The sequence below is a fragment of the Panthera uncia genome (genome assembly GCF_023721935.1).
Source record: "Panthera uncia isolate 11264 chromosome E2 unlocalized genomic scaffold, Puncia_PCG_1.0 HiC_scaffold_19, whole genome shotgun sequence".
In the NCBI taxonomy this organism is placed as follows: domain Eukaryota; kingdom Metazoa; phylum Chordata; class Mammalia; order Carnivora; family Felidae; genus Panthera; species Panthera uncia.
Genome location: NW_026057588.1, coordinates 15,688,147 through 15,698,573, shown reverse-complemented (window position 1 = coordinate 15,698,573; position 10,427 = coordinate 15,688,147). Strand labels below are relative to the sequence as shown.

General features: G+C 38.5%; 1 protein-coding gene and 1 pseudogene across 5 annotated transcripts in view; one reads left to right on the top strand and one right to left on the bottom strand.

Annotated features, from left to right (window-relative positions):
- The window catches only part of LOC125915979 (zinc finger protein 568), a 158,324-nt gene that overhangs the window by 56,011 nt on the left and 91,886 nt on the right, over nt 1–10,427 (bottom strand). The gene's annotated exons all lie outside the window — the stretch shown is intronic.
- LOC125915998 (14-3-3 protein theta-like) lies at nt 9,122–9,862 on the top strand (annotated as a pseudogene).

The following is a 10,427-nucleotide window of genomic DNA, read 5'->3' as shown; positions in this document are numbered from 1 at the left end:
TCTCTGCCCCTCCCCCGTTCATGCTCTGTCTCTCTCTGTCCCAAAAAATAAATAAAAAACGTTGAAAAAAAATTAAAAAAAAAAAAAAAAAAACGTTGAAAAAAAAAATTAAAAAAAAAAAAAAAGAGTTGGTCGCTTAACTGACTGAGCTACCCAGGTGACCTGGGATTCTGCCTCTCCTTTCTCTCTGCCCCTCTTCCCACTCACTTACTCTCGCTTTTTTCAAAATAAGTAAACATGAAAAAAAAAATCAAGGCCAGTGATGAGGGGACATCATCCTGATTTGGAGAAGCAGAGAGGAGTCAGATTGAGCAGTAGAAAAGAAGACTGAAGACAAAATCAGATGTAGAAAACTAGCTTCTGGTGCAATGGTTTCACTAATCAATCTATGAACAAAAGCAGACGTAAAATATTTTTACTGCCACTACCCAATATTTATTAGCCAAACTAGCCAAATGAACTTACAAAAACTAGTATTTAAGATTTTAGGTGAAGACTGAGGGAATAATCATTAAAGTACCTTTGGAGTAAATTATTTGGTATGTTGAGTCAGTAAATGTAAAGACAATTTTACACTTAAAAATTATAATACATATATATAATATATATTACACATTACACATATATACAAATCTGTTCCCTTGCCAAAAACAGATACCTTGATCATTTTAATAAATTAGACAAATACTTGTCAAGCCTAAATCAAGAAAAATAATAAAATACAATAATCTAAACTTGGGATACAAAAAGAACATGTAATAAAAGAGTGCCAAGTTTTGAGAGAAATTCTACTTTAGGATAGCAGTATGAGGTACTCTGTGGATGTTTGCCAGTAAAACAAATGTAACTGGTGAAAAGGTTTTTTGCTTTTGTTTCTAGACTTTAAGTCTCTGTAAATTGTCCTAAGGGCATAAAGCAATGAACCATTATTCAAGAAAATCTACTAAAACTTGTTAAAAACTGCGATAGTGTGTGACATTTAAGCCACATATGCTCCTTCCCTCTCCTCACTCCAGCTCAGCTTGACAGAAGTTCCATCTGGTTGGGTATGGCTAAGAAGATAGGGCTGTTTCTCTCCTCAGCTACCAATCTATGGATATGGTATCTCATTGGGAAGGACAGAAGCTCAGCATCCTCACTCCATTCAACTCCAAGTTGAAGAGGCTAAGTTCCTGATGTTTCCGGCCAAGAGGCCACTCTAAGGAGTGGCAGGCCAGAAATACTGGAATATCAATTGTCCATATCCCAGTTTACTTTTAGGACAGAGCAACTCAAGACAGGCAAGTCAAGAAGACCAGAGGCTGCCATCTCACTAAGAGCCCAGAGTGGTGGCTGAAAATTTTATCCAGGGGGAGAGGCAGCTCATAAGCACAAAGAACTTGAAAGCTCTCTCAAAAGCAAATTAATTTATTTGAAATAGTGGGCAAGGTTCAAGATTAAGGTCATACTCCAAAACAGGAGATTTTGGTGGTAAGCAATTACAAGGAGGCAGGTAGCTCCTTTTGATTAAGAAAACAAGGTAATGCATAGGTCATTCACAGAGACAATCAGGAAAAAGACAATTAAAGAAGTCAGAAGAAACCTCAAAGCCTGGCCTCAAAAACTACCCCTGCCTGAATTCATAAGGTGGAGCAATTTATGTTCCAGGCAGTGTCAAAAACAATAAAGCAACCAGTTGTCAGTAGATGTGATACCAAACAAGGCAGATAGTTAAAAAAAAAAAGGAAATGGATAAAGAGAGCCCTGTTAAAACCATCATCATCATCCTAGAGTGACTTTGTACATGCCCAAGGCTATATACCCTCTGAGATGTGATCCCAAAAGTGTCACACTACAGAGGAAACAGACTTCACTAAAATAATATAGGCAAGTCACTAAACAAATAAGTAAACAAAAATCAAAACAACTGTTAGAAAATGAGAGATGGGAATCAGTATCCGGAATTGTTACAATATACGGATTAAATGTTCAGTTTTTAACAAAAAATTACAACAGGAAAAGAAACAGGAGAGGGAAATCCACACACTGAAAACAAGCAAGCAACAGAAACTGCCTGTGAGAGGGCTCAGATGTCAGGTTTAACACACTAAGACTTCAGAGCAGCCATTACAGACACAGTTAAAGGAAATCATGATTAAAGAAAGAATGGTATATATATTTTTTGGATACAAAGGAAGATGGTGGTGGAGTAGGAGGACCCTAGGCTAGCATGGTCCCACGAATACAATTAGATAATATCAAATCATCCTAAAATACTCCAGAAATAGATCTGAAGATTGGCAGAAAAAGCTCCACAACTAAAAGTAAAGAGGCCACATCAAAGAAAAAGTAGGAAATGAGGAGACACAGTATGGGAGAGAAACAGAGTATATCCCCTGCAGTGGGGAGGGCACTACAGTAATGGAGAAGGGAGAGAGACAAGACTAGCACACAGGGGAGCACATGGGGAAAATGAATCACCCACAGCAATTGGCTTGGGAAGTTAAAGGGCCCAAATTTCATGAGTTCTTGCAACCAACAGGGCTTGAAGCCTATACTTTTATTTTTTAATGTTTATTTATTTTTGAGAGAGAAAGAGAATGAGAGAGAGAGAGAGAGAGAGAGAGAGAGAGAGAGAGAGAGAGAATATATGAGTGGGGGAGGGGCAGAGAGAGAGGGACACACAGAATCCGAAGCAAGCTCCAGGCTCCCAGCTGTCAGCACAGAGCCCGATGCGGTGCCCAAACACATGAGCCATGAGATTATGACCTGAGCTGAAATCGGACACACAACCAACTGAGCCACCCAGGCGCCCCAAAGCCTAGACTTTTAAAGGTTCGTGAGCTTGGCCCTGCGAGAGCTTGGAGGACATTGGAGCTATTCTTGGAGAAAAGGCACGGCAAACATCCCACTGACATACGGTGTGGAAATAGTGATTTGTAGAGTGCCTGGGGCACACAGTGGGGAGGTTAGTTGCTCATCTTGGAGTGTGTCACAGAAAGGCAGTGTTCATGGAGAGACCCATGTGGGAACAAAGGAACTAGCTGACACCATCTCCCTCCAGCACCCATCAGCATAAGCACAGGGCCACCTGCAGAAACTGTTAGAGTGCCCACACTCAATACCTAACTTGTGTACACCAAGTTTTCCCTTTGTTGTTCCAGAAGAAATGCCCCTCCCAGTTACACTTGCCTCAGTCCCAGTTTGGGAGGTCTTTCCCCCACAGAAGACCAGCTCAAATCCCTGCCAACACTGTATTTCCTGACCTGGAAATACTATGAGGCCTTGGTTCCCATGGCAGTGGCAACAGGTCTCATTTCACAAACAGACCAGAGCACACCCAGTTAAAATGCACCACATTCAGGCCAGGGCCCAAACGCTGCCCATAACAGGCAAAGAGAGCCTCTGCAGACAACTTGCCTGAAAGATAAAGCAGCTTGGACACAACAGCAGAGCTAAGCAGCACACATTGGAGATACTCCCAGAAGCAACAGGTGTCAGGAAACAGGGGACTCTATATAGCAGGGCACTACAGGACCTCTTCTTCATAAAGCCATTACCCTCAAGAACAAGAGATGTAGTTGACCCTTCTACCACACAGCAACAGGCACAGAGACTTGAGAGAAGAGAAGAGAAGAGAAGAGAAGAGAAGAGAAGAGAAGAGAAGACAGAGAAATTTGTCCCAAATGAAAGAACAGGACAAGGCCATGGCTGGAGATCTAAGCAAACAGATATAAGTAACATGCCTGATGGAGAATTTAAAGCAATGATCGTAACAATACTCACTGGATCTGACCAGGAGTGGAGACCATCAGTGAGACTATTAATACAGAGAAAAGGAATAATACAGCAGACATAAAGGGCTCAGAAAACAAAATGGGAAACACACTTGGTGGGATGAACAGCAGGCTGGATAATGCAGAGGAACAAATTGATGACCTAGAAGATAGAATAATGGAAAGTAATCAAGCTGAACAAAAGAGGAAAAAAAGAATTAAGCAAACTGAGAACACATTTAGGGAATGCAGTGACCCCATCAAACTTAGTAACACTTGTATCATACAAGTCCCAGAAGAAGAAGAGAGAGGAAAGGGGGCAGAGAATTTATTTAAAGAAACAATAGGTGAAAACTTTTCTAATGTGGGGAAGGAAACAGAGATCCAGATTCAGGAGGTACAGGGAACCTCCAACAAAATCAACAAAAGCAGATCCACACCAACACACATTGTAATCATATTGGCAAAATATAGTAAGAAAGAAAAAATATTAAAAGCAGCAAGACAAAAGAAGATAGTTAAATAGAAAGGAAACCCCATAAAGCTATCAGTGGATTTTTCAGCAGAAACTTTCCAAGCCAGAAAGGAGTGGCATGACATATTCAAAGTGTTGAATGGATGCAGCCAAGAATACTCTATCCAGAAAAGCTATCATTCAGAATAGGAGAGATAGAGTTTCCCAGACAAACAAAAACTAAAGGAATTCATGACTCCTAAACAAGCCCTGGAAGAAATAAATATTAAAGGGGACTCTGAGTAGAAAGGAAAGACCAAAAATGACAATATGAAGATAGGAAACACAAAAGCAGTAAAAGTGAATGTTTCTATAAAAAATTAGTCAAGGAACTCACAAAATAAAAGTTTGTAAAATATGACTACCATATATCTAAAACATGGGAAGGAGAGGAATAAAGAATGAATTCAAACTTAAATGACCTTCAATGTAATATAGGCTGCTACATGCAGAAGAAATTATATACAAATCTAATGGTAACCACAAATCAAAAACCACTAATAAATATGTAAAGAATATGTAAAGAAAAAAGAAAACCTAATGTATCAGTAAAAAACCCCAGCAAACCATGAAAGAAAGACAAGAAAGCACCAGAGAAAATCTTCAGAAACAACCACAAAACAAGGGATAAAATGTCAATACATACATATCTTTCAATAATTACTTTGAATGTAAATGGACTAAATGCTCCAATCAAAAGACACAAGGTGACAGAATGGATTTAAAAAAAAAACAAAAAACAAAAAAAAAACAAGACCCATCTATATGCTATCTATAAGAGATTCATTTATTTCTTAATATTTATTTTTGAGAGAGAGAGAGAGAGCACAAGTGGGGAAGGGGCAGAGAGAGAGGGAGACACAGAATCTGAAGCAGGCTCCAGGTTCTGAGCTGTCAGCACAGAGCCTGATGCAGGGCTTGAACCCATGAACTGTGAGATCATGACCTGAGTTGAAATCAGACACTTAATTGACTGAGCCAACCAGATGCCCAGAAACTCATTTTAGACCTAAAGACACTTGCATATTGGAAATAAGGTGATGGAAAAATATTTATCATGCAAATGGATGTCAAAAGAAAACCAGAGTAGTGATATTTATAATGCAAAAACTAGACTTTAAAACAAAGACTGTAATAAAAGACAAAAAAGGATACTATATAACAATAAAGGGGACAATTCAACAAGAAGATATAACAATTGTAAATATTTATGCAGCCAACATGGGAGCACCCAGACATAAAACAGTTAATAACAAATATAAAGGTACTAATTGATAATAATACAATAATAACAGGGGACTCTAACACCCCACTTACATGAATGGACAGATCATCTACACAGAAAATCAACAAGGAAGCAATGGTTCTGCATGACACATTGGACCAGATGGATTTAACAGATATATTCAGAACATTCCTTTCTAAAAACACCAGAATACACATTCTTTTCTTTTTTAAAAAAGGTTTATTTATTTATTTTGAGAGAAAGAGATGTGGGAGGGGCAGAGAGAGGGAGAGAAAGAGAATCCCACGTAGGTTCTGCACTGTCAGTGTAAAGCCTGATGTAGGGCTCAAACTCATGAACCATGAGATCATGACCTAGGCCAAAACCAAGAGTCAAACGCTTAACCAGCTGAGCCACCCAGGCACCCCTACACATTCTTTCCAACTGCATATGAAATACTCTCCAAATAGATCACATATTAGGACACAAAACAATCTTCAAAAAGATTCAAAAAGATCAAAGTCATACCATCCATCTTTTCTGACCACAATGCTATGAAACTAGAAGTCTACCACAAGAAAAAAATCTGGAAAGACCACAGATACATGGAAGTCAAATAACATGCTACTAAACAATGAATGGGTCAACCAGGAAATAAAAGAAAAATTAAAAAGTACATGAAAACAAATGAAAATACAAACACAATGGTTCAAAACTTTTGGGATGCAGCAAAAGTGGCTTCTAAGAAAGAAGTTTATAGCAGTAAAGGCCTACTTCAAGAAGCAAGAAAAATCTGAAACAGTCTAAACTTACACTTAAAGAATCTACCAAAAGAACAACAAATAAAACCTAAACCAGAAGAAGGAAGGAAATTATAAAGATTAGAGCAGAAATAAATGATATAGATACTAAAAAAACCCAGAACGTATCAGTGAACCCAAGAGCTAGTTCTTTGCAAAAAATCAGTAAAATTAATAAACCGCTAGCCAGATTTAACAGAAAAAAAAAGAGAAAGGATCCAAATAAGTAAAATCACAAACGAGAGAGGATAAATAACAACAAACACCATAGAAATACAATTATAAGAGAATATTATGAAAAACTATATGCCGACAAATTGAATAACCTAGAAGAGATGGATAAATCCCTAGAAATGTATAACCTACCAAAGCTGAAACAGGAAGAAATAGAAAATTTGAACAGACCAGTTACCATCAATGAAGTTGAATCAGTAATCAAAAAACTACCAACAAACAAAAGTGCAGGACCACATGACTTCAAAGGTGAATTCTAGCAAACATTTAAAGGAGAATTAATACCTATTCTTCTCAAACTATTCTAAAAACTAGAAGAGAAAGGAAAATTTCCAAATTCATTCTATGAGGCCAGCATGACCCTGATATCAAAACCAGATAAAGACACCAGAAAAACTGAGAACTACAAGCTAATATCTTTGATGAACATAGATGCAAAAATCGTCATTAAAAAAATAATTTATCATGATCAAGTGGGATTTATTCCTGGGATGCAACCGTGGTTCAAAATTCTCAAATCAATCAATGTCATACATCACATCAATAAGAGGAAGGATAAGAAACATATGATCATTTCACTAGAGCAGAAAAAACACTTGACAAAGTACAACACCCACTCATGATACAAACCTTCAACAAAGTAGGTTTAGAGGGAACATACCTTAACATAGTAAAGTCCACATACAAAAAATCCACAGCTAATATCATCCTCAATAGGGAAAAATTGAGAACATTTCCCCTAAGGTTAGGAACAAGACAAGGTTATCCACTCTCACCACTTTTATTCAACATGGTACTGGAAGTCCAAGCCACAACAATCAGACAACAAAAGGAAATAAAAGGCATCCAAATCGGTATGGAAAAAGTAAAATTTGCACTATTTGCAGATGATGTGATACTATATAGAAAACCTGAAAGACTGTATAAAAAAAATTGCTAGATCTGATCAATGAATTCAGTAAAGCCACAGGATACAAAATCAATCTATAGAAATCTTGCATTTCTATACGTCAATAATGAAGTAGCAAAAAGATAAATTAAGAAAACAATCCCATTTACAATTGCACAAAAAATAATAAAATACTAGGAATAAATCTAACCAAAAGATAAAAGATCTGCACTCTGAAAACTATAAAATACAAATGAAAGAAAATGAAAATGACAAAAGAAATGCAAAGACATTCCATGCTAATGGACAGGAAGAACAAATACTGTTCAAATGTCTATGCTACCCAGGCACCTGGCTGGCACAGTCCAAACAGCTTATGACTCTTGATCTTGGGGTCATGAATTCAAGCCCCACGTTGGGTGTAGAGATTGCTAAAAAACAATAAATATAAAACATAAATGTCTATTCTACCCAAAGCATCGTACACATTTAATCCAATCCCTATCAAACTACCAATCAGCATTTTTCACATAACTAGACCAAACAATCCTAAAATTTGTATGGAACCACAGGAGACCCTGAATAGTCAAAAGCAATCTTGAGAAAGAAAAGCAGGGATGCTTACTTGGCTCAGTCAGAAGAGCATGCAACTCTTGATCTTGGGGGCATCGTGGGTCCAAGCCCCACGCTGGGTGTAGAGATTACTTAAATAAAAACTTACAAATGGGCACCTGGGTGGCTCAGTTGAGTATCGGACTTTGGCTCAGGTCATGATCTCATGGTCTGTGGGTTCAAGCCCCACGTCAGGCTTTGAGCTGAGGGTGTGGAGCCTGCTTGGGATTCTCTCTACCCTTCTCTCTCTGCCCCTCCCCCACTTGCACACACGCTCTCTCTAACTGAATACACTTTAAAAAATTAAAAAAAAATTAAAAACAAAGAAAAAAGAGAAGAAAAGCTGGAGGTATTACAATTCCAGCCTTCAAGTTATATTACAAAGCTATAGAAGTCAAAACAATATGCTATGGCACAAAAACAGGCATAGGTCAATAGAACGGAATAGAAAATCTAGAAAAAAACCTACATTTATATGGTCAATTAATCTTGGTGACAAAGCAGGAAAGAATATCCAATAGGAAAAAGATAGTCTCCTCAATGAATGGTGCTGGGAAAACTGGACAGCAACATCAAAAGAACGAAAGTGGAACAGTTTTTTACATTATGTAGAAAAATAAATTCAGAATGGATTAAAGATTGGGCACCTGGGTGGCTCAGTCAGTTAAGTGTCTGGCTTCGGCTCAGGTCACGATCTCACGGTTCGTGAGTTCGAGTCCCACGTCAGGCTCTGTGCTGACAGCTCAGATCCTGGAGCCTGCTTCAGATTCTGTGTCTCTCTCTCTCTGTGCCCCTCCTTAGCTTTCTCTCTCTCTCTCTCTCCCTCTCAAAAATAAATAAAACGTTAAAAAAAAAAAAAGAATGGATTAAAGATCTAAATGGGAGACCTGAAAACATAAAATCTTAAAAGACAGCACAGGCACTAATTTCTCTGGTTATCAGCTGTAGCAATTTTTTTCTCTACAGGTCCCTGAGGCAAAGGAAACAAAAACAAAAATAGACTTGTGCCCCAGTGGTGGAGATATGAAGGCCCTCCCCATACCTCCTGTTGATCTTGTTGGTACTTGCCCTCACTCTCCTCTCCTGGCCCCCATGGAGAAGTTGTAAATCATCCAGAAGGTGAAGCTGGGCTGGGCAGGCCAAACACTACAGTGACATAGCCATCTGCATGAAGGCCATGACTGAGCAGGGTGCTGAACTGTGCAACAAGGAACACAACCTGCTCTCAGTGTCCTACGAGAACATGGTCAGGGCTGCAGGTCCATGTGGAGGGTCATCTGGAGCAGTGACCAGAAAACTGACACCTCAGACCAGAAGTTGCAGCTGATTAAGGACTACTGGGAGAAAGTGGAGTCTAAACTGAGGTCCATCTGCACCATGGTGCTAGAATTGTTGGATAACTATTTAACAGCCTATGCTACTAATTACAAAAAGTAAGGTCTTCTATCAGAAAATGAAGGGAGATTACTTCAGGTACCTTGCTGAAGTTGCATATGGTGTTTATTGAAAACAAATGATCGATAATTCCCAAGGAGCTTACCAAGAGGCTTTTGAAATAAGCAAGAAAGAGATGCAGTCTATACCCAATCCACCTCGGGCTGGCTCTTAACTTTTCTGTATTTTACTATGAGATATTTACTAACCCAGACCTTTCCTGCACACTGGCTAAAACTGCTTGAGGACACTGCAGAACTTGATACACTGAATGAAGATTCATACAGAGACAACACCCTCATCATGCAGTTGAGGCATGTTAATAGAGACAACCTAACCTTAAGGACATCAGACAGTGTAGTAGAAGAATGTGATATGGCAGAAGGGGCAGAAAACTAAAAGCATATAAGGTGTCATCCTTCTTCCCTACAAGAAACCTTTTTACTCATCTCCATTCCTTATTCTATTTGGATTTCCTACAGCAAAGAAACCCATTCATGTGTATGGAATCAACTGTTTATCATCTTTTCACACTGCAGCTTTGGGAAAACTCCATTCCTTGATTGTGTTTGTCTTGGTGTTCTTGCTGTGCAGTTACTGCTGTAGAAAAGTATTAATAGGTTCATTTAATATAAACATTGATAACATTCAAACACTTATGTAGAGGACTAAAAATGTATTTGGTATTTAAGTAATCTGAACCAGTTCTGCAAGTGACTGTGTTTTATATTACTATGAAGATATGAAGATGCTTGGGCACCTGGGTGGCTCAGTCAGTTAAGCATCTGATTCTTGGTTTCCACCCAGGTAATGATCTCATGGATCGTGAGTTTGAGCCCTACATCAGGCTCTGAACTGACAGTGCAGAGCCTGCCTGAGGTTCTTTTTCTCCCTCTCTCTGCTCCTCTCCCACTCTTACTGTCTCTGTCTCTCTCAAAAGAAATATACTTAAAAAAAAAAAAAG